General features: G+C 33.6%; 1 protein-coding gene across 2 annotated transcripts in view; it reads right to left on the bottom strand.

Moving 5' to 3' along the window:
* Positions 1 to 12964, bottom strand: part of LOC108359291 (nose resistant to fluoxetine protein 6-like) — a 36935-nt gene extending 23971 nt beyond the window's left edge. The window contains exon 1 of one of the 2 annotated variants that reach the window (XM_017611100.1): positions 12009 to 12964. The gene's annotated coding sequence lies outside the window, so the exon portion shown is untranslated. Of the gene's footprint in view, positions 1 to 4752; positions 4762 to 12008 lie in introns of those variants that run through there. The other variant, XM_017611101.1, reaches the window with a different exon arrangement.
* Between the last annotated feature and the right edge of the window lie 2741 nt (positions 12965 to 15705).

The following is a 15705-nucleotide window of genomic DNA, read 5'->3' on the forward strand; positions in this document are numbered from 1 at the left end:
CGAAATATATTAATTTTCAAGAATTCTATACCATTTCTACGAATAGTTGTTTTTTCCCCATACAAAATACATGGAACAGTTTGAGCGCTTTGAGCGCCCTCTAAATATTTTTTTTTTTTATTTCAAAATAAAAAATAGGCATATAAGCATTTCTTCGATATAGAACAATCCTATGTGGTGAGAACATTAAAATTCCGATTTACTTATTTTGGACCACCTTAATGTATAGTTCACACTGTCTGTTAATTGCAAAAAGCTTAACTGCAACAAGTGCAGATAACAACAATTATACTAACAACAACGACAATGAGTGGTGATAAATTTGTGCAATCGAGCTGGTGTGGTTAACATTGTTTAACTACATACGAATGAACTGTTTTTTTCTCTCTCTTTTTTTGTTGGTGTATACAGTACTGTAGCTCAGCTGGTGGCAAGAGTTGACAGAAAGCGGGCAAAAATTAACAACAGCATAAACGACGCGACAGCAACAGTTGTACTAAGTATGTAGTTGTAACAATTCATTAAGTCCACTCATATTATTTTTTTTTTACTTTTTTCTTAATGAAACCTCCGCAATGACTTTCGGAGTCTGCATGTTGTAAAGCAGTTGACAAGCATGTAAGCAACAACAAAGGCGCCAGTGCACGCGTAAGCATGTAAAGATTAAACATAGCAATTTCGTAATATATTTTCGTTGCTTTTGAAAGGCTTTCTCTGTGAGTCGCCAACATAACTACAAATGTACATAAATTCAGGAGGGCAATATCTGGCATTTTCGCATAATAATTGGATTTTAAAGAGCATATTTCTGATTTTTTTTTTATGTGGCTAGAAATTTTTAGATAGTTGGGCATACACTTACATACTCAAAAACGATATTTACAACTGTTAAGTGCAATCAAAATCAAATTAAAAGTTATAATTACGTTCCAAAATTAATATGTATAAACTAACTGAGGCTAGATTATTCTTAGAGAAGAGAGCAAGCCAAGGTACCTTATAACCTTGTCAGATTGATAAGAACACTCTAGTTATTCGCTTAGAGATCACTACTGACCAACGTACCCTTAACACATTGAATGCCATGCCGCATGTTTTCGTACGACACCTAATACTTCCTGGGTGCCACGTCGCAAGAAAACATATGGCGGCGTTTGTCTAAAATTCGACCTTATCATTCGCTTTCGTACGACACTATATAACTTTTGTTTTTGTTCTCAGAGTAGTCGAGGATATTCGCAACACATTTTCGACAAATTTGCACAGCTTGGGCTCCGGTGCAGATTTTTGTCAAATTCGCCATTGCCAGTATCCGCGCAATGAGTTGGTGTCATTTAGCTCAGTAAGTAGATAAAGTACGTCGTCTTCCGCTCTGTAGCCTCGTGGCTAAGAACATGACATTGTCATGCCTTTGTGTAAAAAGTTTATAGCTATACTCGTATTTTCAAGAGTGTTGCCGCCTGTTTGAAAAGTCCAATTAAATTAAATTATACACAAGTCATATGAAGTATTAAAATAACGGTACGTTTCGGTGAGAAGGAGGTTCAAATATTTTGAAGAGGGTTGCCACCTGTTTGAAAAGTTGAATTTTATTAAATTATATACAAGTGGTTTGGAATATTAAAATATGGGTGTCAAAGGGTTCGTCTCGGTGAGGAGAAGGTTTATAGCTATATTTTAAAGAGTGTTGCCACCTGTTTGAAAAGTCGAATTGAATAACATAAGTTTTACACAAGTCATATGAAATATAAAAACCCGGTTCGTGTCGATGAGAAAAAGGTGCTTATATTTTGAGGAGGGTTGCCACCTGTTTGAAAAGTTGAATTTTACTAAATTATACACAAGTTATTGGAAATATTAAAATATGGGTGTCAAAGGGTTCGTCTCGGTGAGGAGAAGGTTTAAAGTGTGGCCACTTGCTTAAAATGTTAAATTCGACAGACTTAATTTTAAAACGACGCACTGGCTGGAGGGTAACAATCTGTTAAGAGGTCGAAGTCAAGTTGAATTCAAATAATAAGGATAATTGATATCACAATATAAATATGCGTCAAATAAAAAAAATATGATGGTTTTAGTTTATAAAAGAGGACGTGGCACATCTGATAGGCCTGAAATTTGTATTCAGATACAGCTTTGGAAACAAAAGTCGAGACCTAACATTTATTGATTTTTTATCGATTGCCCCTTACAAGCATATGAGCGACAAATTTGACAGACAGTCAAAGCACCGTGTATCTCTAACACGCAGTCTAGAAAACGACCCTAAAAGAGGATGCGTGTTTACAATTCCCCGCGGTATGCCCCATAGATCTCGTACATTCATAAAACTATAAGCCTCCTGGCTCTGAACTTTTGTGTGAATACATAACTGTTGTAGACGTTTAAAGTAAGGTATACATAAAATAATTTTTACAAGGAGGCGTGGCACATCCCAAATGCGTGAAATATTTAATCAGCTATAAACACCTCGAACGACCAGATACTTTACTAAATAGTCAATTGTAATATAGTTTTTATAATTTGCAAGAAACCCCACATTTTTTGTAGGACATTAGGCCACACAATAAAGTTTTTATCCATACTCCACTTTTACATAAAATTCCAAGTTCAACGATTGTTTCTGCCCTATATTTTATCCCGTGAATTGAGAGATTAACGAACAATTTCTAGCTTGTTTCATAACATCTTTTCCGACAACAAAATTTCAAGCGATAATTGCCATGCGAATAGCATAATCGAGTACAAGCGAGTAGTAAGTATGCACCGCACTGTTATTATTTAATCATTTGACTCTCTAATTGTTAAAGTCAATATATCGGATTGGTTTTTGTAATTATTACCGTGGATATGATATGCAATACGCTGTGGGTTGATGTTTGAGATCTCTCTGTATGTGTTTCTGTGAAAAGGTAAAAAAAGTTGGGGACAACTAACAACTTATAACAACAACGCATTGCGTCTAAACTCGGTGGCATCGAAAAAAAAATGTGTTTAGTTATTTTTTATATATATCAAAAACAAAAACCTCACGCCTGTTAACAGTATAAATATACTAATATCTTTGTGCGAGGAGGAATGATATTTGACAATTACTAGCCGATGCCAAAAATCTTAACGCTCGAGAACTTAAAAGAGCTGTGAAGTATGTGTAAATATTTATTTTTATTTATTTATTTTTTATTTTTTTATTATTCGTTCATTGCAAGCACTATTTGGAGTAGTAGCTTTTAAATAAATACGTATTTATATTAGGATGGCCCATCAAAAATGGTTTCGGCTTTACCATCGGAATCATAAAATTTATTATATCAGAAAAAAATGTTTTAGATTTAGCTCGGATCGAGCTAAGACCAAGTTCCCACACAATGCGGCGATCAAGTGTTAAAAAGGTTTGGGCATCTTTGTACCGAGTAGCGGCAGGCAGTTAACCTTGCAGTTCCCCTATACCCCACATTATGCATAGTTAAAGGAGCGAAATGGCTCAGCCATCTCCTTTAGTGATGTGCGGCATTTAAAGGAAATTTTGTGTTTGCAAATCAAAGATTAAGTGGAAAGAAAATTGCTAAGAAGCTCAAGTTGTAAGCAATTGCCAATTTCGCAAACTAATAAATAATTACGTATACGCCACGTGGTATGTTAATGCAGTTAATAAACAAAGGATTGCCCATTGCGTGAAGATTGGGAAGCGTTATAAGGTGAGAATAATCCTAGTATTTATTCCCGCTTCATTAAAACTAATTAAAATTTCATACATACATATATGTATGTATATGTAATTTCATAACAATAAGTATGAAAAATCAATCTAATGGTTTGGTATTTATTAAAATTCACTAACTTCTTTGCTATTTGAACGATTCTTTTCATATGTAGGTTAAAGTTTTCACAATTCTCTGCATGCGTACAAAACTAATTAAAGACTTCCATACAGTGCCATGAGTGTAGGTATTAAACATTTTATTTATCGTACTTATGAGCACGTGATTTATTATTTAACACATTGGAGTGTTACAACACATGCAGTTTCATACACAAATTCATGTACAACAATTTTTAGAGTTTATACAAATGAGGCAATTCACGTCAAATGTGCCAGGTGCGCTGAGCGGTGCAGATGAAGCTAATTTTCGAATAGCTGGGAAGCAGACAAAAAATGGGAAAAAATAACTCGAAAACTAAAATTTCTATAGATTTTTGTACGGGCTATCTGATGGTACTAAATATGCGTTTGCCACCGTGCGGATCATAATAATATTGTTATAACTTTGCAACTATTTACTTGATGTTTAATTCTGAAACTTTTGCAAAAGCAAACAAAGAAAAAATTTTCAAACTACATACTATATAACACAACTTTTGCATTTGAAAAAAAAAAACACCCTCTCAATTCTCATAAAAAAGTTTAAAAACCTATAATTTTGTTTGTACTGTATATTAAGAACTGTTGTTAAATTTAAATTCGTTTGAGTAGTTTTTAGTTTAAGGTGTGAAAATTTCAAATCAATCAATACACAAATGACCATAATTGAGAAAATTCACAAATAAATTTTCGTTTAGAACTTTCACCATGAAAATGGGAAAGTTGTAGAAAACGCATAGAAGGGTCGAATAGTCCGTACAAAAATCTATAGAAATCACAGTTTTCGAATTGTTTTTCCCATTTTCTGTTTGCTTCTACTACTATATACTAGCTGGATATAATAATAATTTACTTTTATTTTTATGAAAAAAAAATTTAAATAAACTTACGCAAGCGATTTAATATAAACTGACCTCCTCCGCAGTACAAAATTTACACTGGAATTGGAAATAGGGCTGCACTACTGCTTAATTTCGAAGATATTTAAAAATTTGAAATACTAATGTTTATTAATTGCTTGTTTTCTTTTCGGTGATATTAGAAAGTTTTCAATACTTTAATTCAATCAAATTTTAAACAAAATTTCTTGTTATTTTAATTTTATTATTTTCCTATTTCACTTTATGACACAACTTTGTTTTATTAATTTTATTTTATATTTTTACTTAACTTCTTTTCTAAATTTTTTTTCTCTAAAGTCATTCGCCTAATTTTTTAATGACTCCGAAAATTGTTGTGTGTTTGCAGTTGCTTTCACTTAGCTATTAGCAAGAACTTCGCACCATCCCTGCACTTTAAATAGTAAAATGGGATTTGCCTGAATGGAGACCAGTAAATACATAGTTGTTCCTATCTATCCAACCGGCGCAGATGGGAATAATTACGATTAACTATTTGTGCAATGAAACCGGTCAAAAGTCTAAATTTCTAACTTTGGTATAATAATAATATAAGATTGGCGCTTACACATTAGGGTGGTCCAAAAATACTATTTACACCTTTTCACAAGCGTGGGAGCGTTCCCATAAAAGCCTCGTAAACTTACGAGTTTTACATAGTTTAAGACTTTAAGAGTTTAAGGAAATCAATCCCCAAACTATTTCGCATGGCCTAATTTCATTTTTGGATTGCGGTCTTAATACACACGGCCATAATTCAAGGAGCCATGTATACAAACATATGTACATAGCTATAGATAACCATCTATTAATTGGCAATCATAAAAATCTCCGCCGCCGCTTTACTTTTTGCGTTTTTTTTTTATGTTTGTTTTCTGCACTTTCAAGGTTGTATTTGTTTCTTTCGTTTTCTTGTTTACTTTATGGACCAATCTTAAAATAAAGTACTTAAGGCTCGTTTACATAGAACTTTGGCGTTGTATTGGCGTTGGCGTCGATCCGACGGCTGTCTATGTATGCATGCATTTATATGGAAGTCTCCACATAACCAAATTTAGGCAACGCCAACGCCAACACAACGCAGAAAGCTGGCCAACTCTCAACTTTTCGCGTGCGTCGTTCGTCAGCTGTTCCAAAAGATCAAAATTATATGATTTAATTTTATTTTTTTATCAAATGCGGGCAAGAAATATCGTTTTTCAAGCTATTATTGATATAAAATTTCAATTTATCTGCCGCTAGTATGTTAATTTAGTGGGCAATGCTTACAAAATCGTCATAAATAAATAAAATAAAATAAACACGCGCACATCCCATAGAACGGTAATTTAGATAAATAAGAAATCTTCAATAAATCAGTAAATACTGAAGCTAATTTATTTAAAATTAATGCTTGCAATAATTCTTTAGCAAAAAATACGTTTATAGCAATTTTTTGGCAAATGGGCGTGGCGCCACCGACTTATGAACATTTATCGACTGCTGAGTGAAAGATCAACCTATCTCGGCAGGCAGTTCGAAAACGTTCTATCTCAAAAAAACTTTTCAAGAAGGCCCCATTTCAGAATTTGGTTTAGGAACATTCTATTTCAGAATTCGGTTCAAAAACGCGCTGTCTAAGCTGCCGAATTCAAAAACGCCCTATCTCAGCACAGTTTCAAAATATTTTTAAGCGAGATAGGGCGTTTTTCAAAAAAAATCTATAATGGGGCGTTCTCGGTAACAGTTCAATCCATTTATACCAAACTCGGTATAATTATTGTACTTGACACACAATAGCAAGACGTTGAAAGTTTTTTAAATCGGAATTAAATTACGCCCACTTTTCTTATAACAGTAAATTTCAGAAATACAGAAACTTCCATATTTCGAAATTAAGGAACGCTGATTTACTCAAAGTTGATACTCACAACAATATCTTACAAAAAATTATGATGGAATTTTAGAAAATGGGCTTAGTACCGCCCACTTATAACTATATTACTTTATCTCTTTTAGTCTAGCTGAACATACTATGTTTGAAATAGGGGTAAAACCCGAACGTAGACTCTTTTACTTGTTATTTTTTTTTTTTTTCAGATTGATCCATATCCATTTAATAACTACTTTCACGAGTTTTAAATTTAAAGTACGCATTGAATACAAAATTGATGAATTTATATGGAGCATTCCAATTTATTTTTTGAAAAAAGTTTTTGAAATGAGGGTCCATTAAAAGAGGACATGGTGCGCTATTTTTTAAATATTTTCTTAATTGATAAAAAGCTCTACGGTAAGTTCTGTGGAAATACTTTACTTTTATATGTTTGCGCAAATCCCCCTTATGAACGGGCCACTCGCAAAAAAAGGGGGCGTGGATCAACCAGTTTGCATACCAAATTTGGTGAAGCTACCATGGCGGTAAATATTTTTCGCCGCGACTTCGTGTTTTCGGCCATAGTGCACAGGCGCAAACACAAGCACACGTGACCGGCCAATTAGCATAGCGTAGCGTAATTGCATTATTGTAAGAGTATCATGTACAAATTAATAAGCGAAAATTTTAAAGACCTCTACTACTTTAGATGTCATATGCGTACAGATGCCTTTATAAGTAAATACAGGAAGAAAAGAGCAAAATCCATAAAAGATATTTGCGTCAATAAAAAATCAAAATACAGGAAAGAACAATTATGTAAATGTATACATACTTAGTTATATGTGTATATACATTAGGGTGGTCATTAAATGTAGGAAGCAAATTTTTCCATCAGACTTCCTAAGCCTCAACCCCTACGTCGATGCTACTATAGTCGAAGATATCACATATAAATTTTGGTCCCGATTGAAGTCGATTAAGGTGTGGCGCACAGGGGCCAAAACTCAGATTAACCTTTGAAGACGCCTTAACCGTCGCCAATCGGGACCAAAATTTGTATGTGATATCTTCGACTTTAGTAGTATTATTTTTGGGTATTAAATGAAAAAATGTTTTTTTTTTAGTCTCTGGCCTCGGACTCCATTGCGACACGCCTTAACCGACTCCAATCGGGACCAAAATTTAAATGTGATATTTTCGACTACGTTAGTATCGATTTTGGGTATGAGTTGGTAAAAAAATTAATTTTAATAATTTGAGTCTCTATCCGCCCTAACCGTCTCCAATCGGGACCAAAACTTGTATGTGACATCTGGTGACCGTGGTATTACCGATTGAAGGGGTGGGACTGAAAAAATCTCTCATTGGATTTTTCTAAGAACCGCCCTAATTTACATACATACATATGTCGCTTACGAAAATTGTGTAAGTGAATCTCCGATTAGCTGCTCTGACATATATATATATATACATATTAATCAAAAAGAAGAATTATTTATATATTTATGTACATGGATAGCATATCGTTCACGCCACTTTTTGTTACGCCGTATAATTTGTTTTTCTGCGTCACCCGAAATTGGCTTGCGTGCGTTTGCATTTGATTTTACTGAGCGAAACGTTAAATCCAAATCTCACGCAAAACAAAATTTCAAAAATTGAGTTAGCTTTTTACGCATGCCGTTCAATTTCGGTTGGTCGCATACAAATTGTATGTGCATACAAAATTTTTGACAGTAAATTGCCGGCGTGCGTGAATATTAGGTTGGCCTGTTAGTCATTTTTTCGAAGGGATTCTCCCACACATCGTATATTTTCAAGTATCTTTAGATATGTAATGGCAAATACTTATTCCCACTCTTGAACTTTAAAAATAGTCAGAAAAGGCTTTCATATATACATACATACATACATAGTACATATGTACTAAAAGTGTGTAGGTAAAACAATATTTAGCATATTAAGTGGGTTCAAACACTTTAAAATCACTTACGCGTTTTTTCTTCGTTCTGTATTTGTAAATGGCACATGCTTGCGTGAGTACATTAGGACGGGTCAAATATTGTTGAATTAATCAAGAAAAGTCCCATTATCTTATATACGGTCAACGTTTACCAGAGTCAATGACGAGGTACTTGAGTATCCTAATTCATTTTTTCGATGCCTTTGCACAGATAATTATATATTAATCGCCTTTATTTCTCAAAATCGGTAAAAAAAAAAGTTTTTTTTTGTATCTATTAAAACCTAAATCACTATTATCAGGAGGTTCATCGCTATGTATATCTCCATTATTAAACAAATGAACATAAGAACATTGACATAGACACCACCCCGATTTAGGGCTTTTTCTTCATTAACAGATCATGCCAAAATTATGTCTCGTAAAATCCATTATCAAATCAAGAGAAAGCTCTGTATTCTTTAATGTTGCCATATTGTTAAAGCAGCTTATGACATAGTGCTATAAAAATGTAATGTTAAATGGATCTTCATTGGTTTCGTCAAATTTAATCGCTATTTTGCAATTTTTATTTTTTCGTTATTTTGTGTTCTTCTTTTTTTTTGCAATTTTCAACCGGACTGCGTTCTTATGACCACTTTAAATCTTTAATGATCTAAAAAATTTAATCTGAAAATAAGCGTTATAATATGATCGCAAAAATATAAATCATAAAGCTCTGATCCAATGCTTTTCGTATAAAATCCTCTCCTGTAAACAGCAAAATTACTCGCTGGAGTGAGAATAAAAAGTGAGTAACAAAAAAAAGTAAGGGAACAAAACACGCATGTTTCCTGTAAAAACGTCAACCAGTGATCGCTTGACACTTTTCATGATTTTACCAGAAGAAAAAGTTCGAGTAAAATCATGCAACTTTATTCTCTACGTAACTCTCCAAAAATCGCTCTCATTTACAGGATTTTGGAGAACGGGTTAATTTTTCCAGTAACTTCCTGCAAGTTCATGCAAAAACCTGTAAGTTCATGGATTTAAAATAAAATAAAAAAATAATAAAAAATCCAAACATTAAATTTTCTTGATCGAACAAACATATATCACGGTTAAATTTGATCAAAAAAATATAAATCAAATCATAACCGTTACGGTCCCTGCAAATAACGAATAAAGTTTATTGGAACTTGCAAAAACTAGAAATTTTCTAGAAATGTATCTACATACATAGATTTAAAAGTATTCATTTTAATATTTTTCTTTTGGCCGATTGCCTTCCTGGTCGTCTATGTTCGCTAATTTATTGTTACTTTCACATACAAATTTCTAATTTAGCGAGTTGGAACTATTGAAGCTAAGAAATAGCGACTCAAAAGCGGCTAATATTTATGAAATAAAATTCTTGTCAGATTTCTCGAAGAAACTTTATTTTCTATTTTGGTAAACTCGCCCAAGGCGTTACAACTGAACTCGGATAGTCAGGGACAAAAATATGAAATTCATTAAGAGCGTCAATTTAAACTGTTAAGTTTTAAGAAGCTTTTATTACATGCTGTCGGAGCAAGGTTAAAAAATTTTGAATTTTTACAAATGACAAAGAAAGCTGCATAATTTTATAAGCGCAAATATTTAGTGGACTCATAAATTTATTAAAGTTTATTACATTACTTAATCGACCTAGCTTAATGTATCTACACACACTCAAGTTCAGGAAACATTACCAGTACTTAAGAAAAACTTACAACACTCAATTTCACTAATTACAATTCTATTCAATACGAGGGTAATTCAAAACTTCAAGTAGACAGCCGTGAAAGCAGATAAATTAGCAGTTTTCCTAAAGTCAAGGCTAATGAAATTAATACGATTTCTTTTAAGAATAAAACTCTAAAATTCACCTTTGAGGCAAATTTCAAATGAATATTTGAACGGCACTTAAGCTTAATTTTGGATTGTTACTTAAATGTCACTTAACTTTCGTTGGTCTTCAGATCAATTTTATTTAAATATGCAAAACAAGTGGCAACACTGTTACTTGCTCCCTCAAATTGTTGTTGCATTTGTTTGTTTGTTTATGTTTTGTACTGAACAGCTTATTGTTCTTTGGCAAGATTATAAAAACAACCTATTTAGCTATCTAGGTTGTTTGGTAAAAACACAGGGTTGCATATTTCACATTTAAATAGCCAATATTGGCCATTTAAATGCACTGCAGATTAAATGTATGACCCGAAAATGAATTTTTGAAGTTAATTAACAATCTCTACTTAAAGAGGTCATCTGAAATTGCGCCTTAATTGAGAGAGACATTTCAGTGAGGTAACAAAAATATCCCCAGAGCACATGAGCATTGTAAAAATGGTAGATTTTCTACCAAGGCACACAAACCGCTGAGCTCAGATCACGGTTCCTGAAACTGCAGGTCTTCTGAACTGCCTACAAGAGATGGCTTAACAGAACAGTATTCACCTCAATTGGTTTGCCAGGTTACTGGGACATAGTGGGAAAGTTCAGAGAATACAATCAATCAGATTATTCCTGTTACTTATTATTCTGCTACTTAAAAGCTCTGACCCGTAGTTTTAATCGAAATAATTGGACTCAAAATTTAAAAGCAGCTTTTTGACATAACTTTCAGTAAAAAAATGGAGTCAAAGCTTAGTCTGTAGTACATCAAGACAGATATGGAAGAGATGGTACCCGCCAATAGTAATGACGGTCCACTTGAGGTCAATGAACTTTGAAAATAAATTCGAGACAAAAACATCGATATGCTATACTTGAAGATGCGACGCTAAATGCCGAAGATATCACAAAAAATGTAAAAAGGCAAAACAAAAACAAAAATCCAAAATTTGGCTTGTAGAAATGCTTCAGACTCAAGGGTGTACTGCGATTTTTTTCTGTTACGGTCTAACATGTTCATACATACATACATATGTAGGGATTTTTTCACTCAGTCAAATTTTTTAAAGAAAACTCAACTTTTTATAATTTTTCCAAAATCTTTTTGGAAACAGAGCTGACAAAGCCATTTTTTTTAATAAATATTTGGAGCTTGATTTGGAGTTAAAATATCACACGTGATCTGCCAAAGAGACCCAACTTAAAATTTGGCATTTTTGAAATTATGCACTAAAAATGTATGCAAAGCTTTTATTTAACTTCCTGCAAAAGCTGGATCAAATTTTTGTTATAATTTGTTGAAAAAAACCGAATTATATGGTTAGCAATAATTTTTCGCATTTTCTGACGAACGGGTAATTTTGAGTTGTGTCACCTTTGAAGATCGTGTGCGATATCATGAATTTGCATATTTTCAGTAGTGAATTTCAGAACCACTGAATTTAGTGAGCAATTATTATTTTTTTTTTCTGTTTATAGCATTACAAAGAAAAATAATGTGATTTTCATAAAAATTTAGCACAAACTTACGCAAGCGATTTAAAAAAAGCTCTTCACTTCCACTGTACCAAAATTTAGACTGCAACTGGAAACGGAGCACACGCACACGGATCTGTTACTTTATTGCTTAACTACTATCACACTTATAATAAGTTAACTGTTTAGATTTAATAAAACTTTTATTTTAGTCTGCTTTATTTTATTTTTAGTTTACTTAACTATTACTTGAAAATATTTTTAATCTCAAATTATTTGCTTAATTTTTTAATAACTCCGAAACCGTATTTCGTATTTTTACAGTTGCCTTCACTTAGCTATAGGCAAGAACTTGGCACAATCTATGCACTTTGACAACTAAAATGGGGTTTGCATGAAAAAAAACATCAATAAGTCGTTTCTAAGATGTTTAGTTCTTTGCTTCCCTACCGGCGTCCCTACGCGACTGTCTGTCTGCACTTTTAAATATTTTCGTTTTTTTTTTTGTGTGTTTGCTCTTTCGTGCGTATCGATTAAGCAATCATCCCATAACTATTTCATTGTTCGCTCATTTAAATAAATATTTATTCACTCATTGCGCCGCTGTTGTTGTTGTTGGCGTTGCTATTATTACTTATAAACTTTTGCTTTACAACAAATTAGCAACGCATTCAAAATTTTGTCACTGTCGTTTATTTTCGTTTTTTTTTTTTATATATGTTTGTTATTGTTGCAAATAACATTTATGTAGCCTTTGGCCTTCAAATATACAGCACATACTTTGCCTTCTTTCTCTTTAAAAACGAAAAAAAAAAATGATTTCTTTTATTTACTTTTTTATTATATTTTCGTGAGCTTCCACACCGCAAACCACAATGAATTCGAATCACTTTTATTTTCCTTACGCACGTACAAAAAACCAACGAAATTCATTAACTGTCTTGCCTCTACATTTAAGTAAGTCCCGTAACGCATACCGCGAGTAATTCCGTGCAAATGCTGCGCACGATCGATACGCTCAAACTTTTATAAAGTTTTTGTGTTTCGACGTACATACGTACGTAGATATGTAGATAGCTGAAGGGAGTAGATAGTCAATGCGAGACGCGCGCAATCAAAGGTCTCTGCGCGGAGCCCAGTAAATCCCAGCAACTAAGTTTGACTTTAAATGCGACTTTGACACTAGCGACTGACTCTGACTGCTGCCTCACCACACCATCGTCACTCGCTCGCTTTTGTACGCTCGCTTTGCTTCACAGCTTTTGTCGGCATCTCTCAATCCGTGTGATGCTAATTTTCGCAGTTAGTGCGTTTAATAGTATTATTTAAATCTCGATGATCTACATTCAATCACACGCTGACCGCTCACTACCCAGCCAGAAAAAAAATCCGAAAAAGGACAAAAAAGTGGATGAAGTGCGCATTTTTGTCCATTTACTGAATCCATTTTCGGATACTTTGTCGATCCGTTGTTGAATTTTTCGTTCAATACGCTTTCCTTCTGCACTTCACAGATACTTTTTCATGGTTCAAAAGAAATAAAATAAAATTAGGAAGCGCCTGACGGAATTCGGCACCTTCTGGAAGCTAACAAATAGCGGCACACTCCTCTGCATGCTTTCAAATGTTTAGTTAGAATAAATAAAATACAATTAATGCTTGCAAATGACATAATCTTTTTCGAACGTTTCGAACGTTTTTGCGGAGACGGACAATTGAACTAAACTGCAAAATTTACGTTTCTTTGCTGGCTGGGTATACCCTCACACCACACACACACACACAAACACACACTGTCCCACAGCCGCGCTCCAGCTGACCCGAATGGGCTCCTCCAAAAATTAAGCTCTCAACTCAATGGTGTTTTTGGTTTTTTTTTTTTTTTGACAGCGCATTGAAAATCAGTGATTTTCGGTAGCGCTGGCGCGTTCGGGCTTTTTGTTTACCCATGAGCGTGGAATGGAATGATAAAGAAATGAGCATCCTCAGCATAGCCTCAACAAAAGCATGCATACATAAAAGTTAAATAATTTTATCGCACACGCATATGTATGTAAGTCCACAGCAGTTGGTTGATTACTCTCGAGTGAAGATCGATGGCCCTTTAAAATAATTTTGGTGCTACACGCTTAAATGCATTACATTGGAGATGCGTACACGCAAGCTTATATACATAGCTAGTAGTAATATGCGCGCAAGAGATGCTAATCCCGAAAATTTTTAATCACATGCCGAAGCATCGGGATGAACGACGGAACTCAATTTTTTATTTACTCTTTGGTGTTCATGTTTCCTTCGTTCAATGGAGAGTTACTCATGAAAATAAACAAAGGGTAAACATATCAGTGACCAACCGCTATACACGATTTCTTTTTATTTCAAATTGGGAAAAAACTATTTTACCCGTATGTAACTGGGAGTGCCAGTTACTGCCGAAATTTGTCAGTTTTTCTAGCTTTTAAGAGCCTTGAAGATGTTTTCAGAGTTGGGACGTCTTTTAACTTACAAGGTAAAAAAATTAATAACCGGAAAATCTCCTGCTTTGGAACTATGTACATAAAACGTGACTACCATTTTTTATAGCTTTGAAGGATTTTTTCATGACTTATAATTGACTCGATACGTTCCAGTTTGTCAATAAATTTCGATAAATTGATATATATCGATACCTCGATAACTCTACAAATTTCGATAGTTATTGATACTGTGCGTTTCGAGGACTCGATTAATATCGATAACTCAGAAATTGGCATATCTCGATACATTGATAGAAGTTGCTATAACTCTAAATACTTTAAAAATTCGATAAACTACGATTCGATAAACCGGCAAATTTTGGTAAATCAATAATTATCGATAAGCTGAAAGAATTTGATAATTACGATAATTCGTTAAATTTCGTTAGCTCCATAAATAATGACATGTAATTCAATAAGAATCGATAACTTGATAAATTCCATTAACTTAACAAATTTCGATAATCCAATAAATTTGTATTACTCTGTAACCATCGGTAAATTTCGACAATTAAATTTCTGTGTATAAATTTCGACAACTCAATAAACATTAATTAAGTTGAATAATTTAATACAATCCAATAGCTCAATAAACTTTAGTTACCTCGATAAATTTCGATAACTAAAAACTTCGATGGCTCGATAAATTTCGATAACTGCATTACTGAATTTTTGGTGACTAAATTTGTTCGATTTTATATGCTTTCATTGCTTTCATTTTCATCTCTATCTTCAATTTTGTCTTCACTTTTAATCAATTAGTTCTTTACCCTCGCATTTATCTCCATAGTGCCATCTGAATAGATACCGATAATGATATCGAATTTTGCGTACATATTTATCGGAAGATTTATGGATATTCCATTATTATCACCCATATCGATTCAATCGTTTACATTAGGGAGGGGCAGCAGAGGCGCATGCCCATTAGCGACTGCTCTGCCGTTGATGGACACAAAGGGCGTTGCAAATGTAAATAAGAAAATCTGTTAATGCGTATTTGGTCAAAATTTTGGGATCGAGGAGCGAGTGAAAAAAAAAATATTTTTTTTAACTAACCCGTCGGCTCTTGATATATTTTTAACCGACTTTAAAAAGGGGGGAGGTTATAAATTCGTGGGAATATATATCCTTTTTATGTATGTTACCACATAACTTTGGACTACGTCAACCGAAAATTCTTTTTATCCGACGAAAATTCTTTTTATCGGAAAGGTAGTGTCTCAGAGGTGATT

The sequence above is a fragment of the Rhagoletis zephyria genome, unplaced genomic scaffold, assembly GCF_001687245.7.
Source record: "Rhagoletis zephyria isolate East Lansing unplaced genomic scaffold, Rhagoletis_zephyria_1.1 Rzeph_scaffold_00369, whole genome shotgun sequence".
NCBI lineage: Eukaryota > Metazoa > Arthropoda > Insecta > Diptera > Tephritidae > Rhagoletis > Rhagoletis zephyria.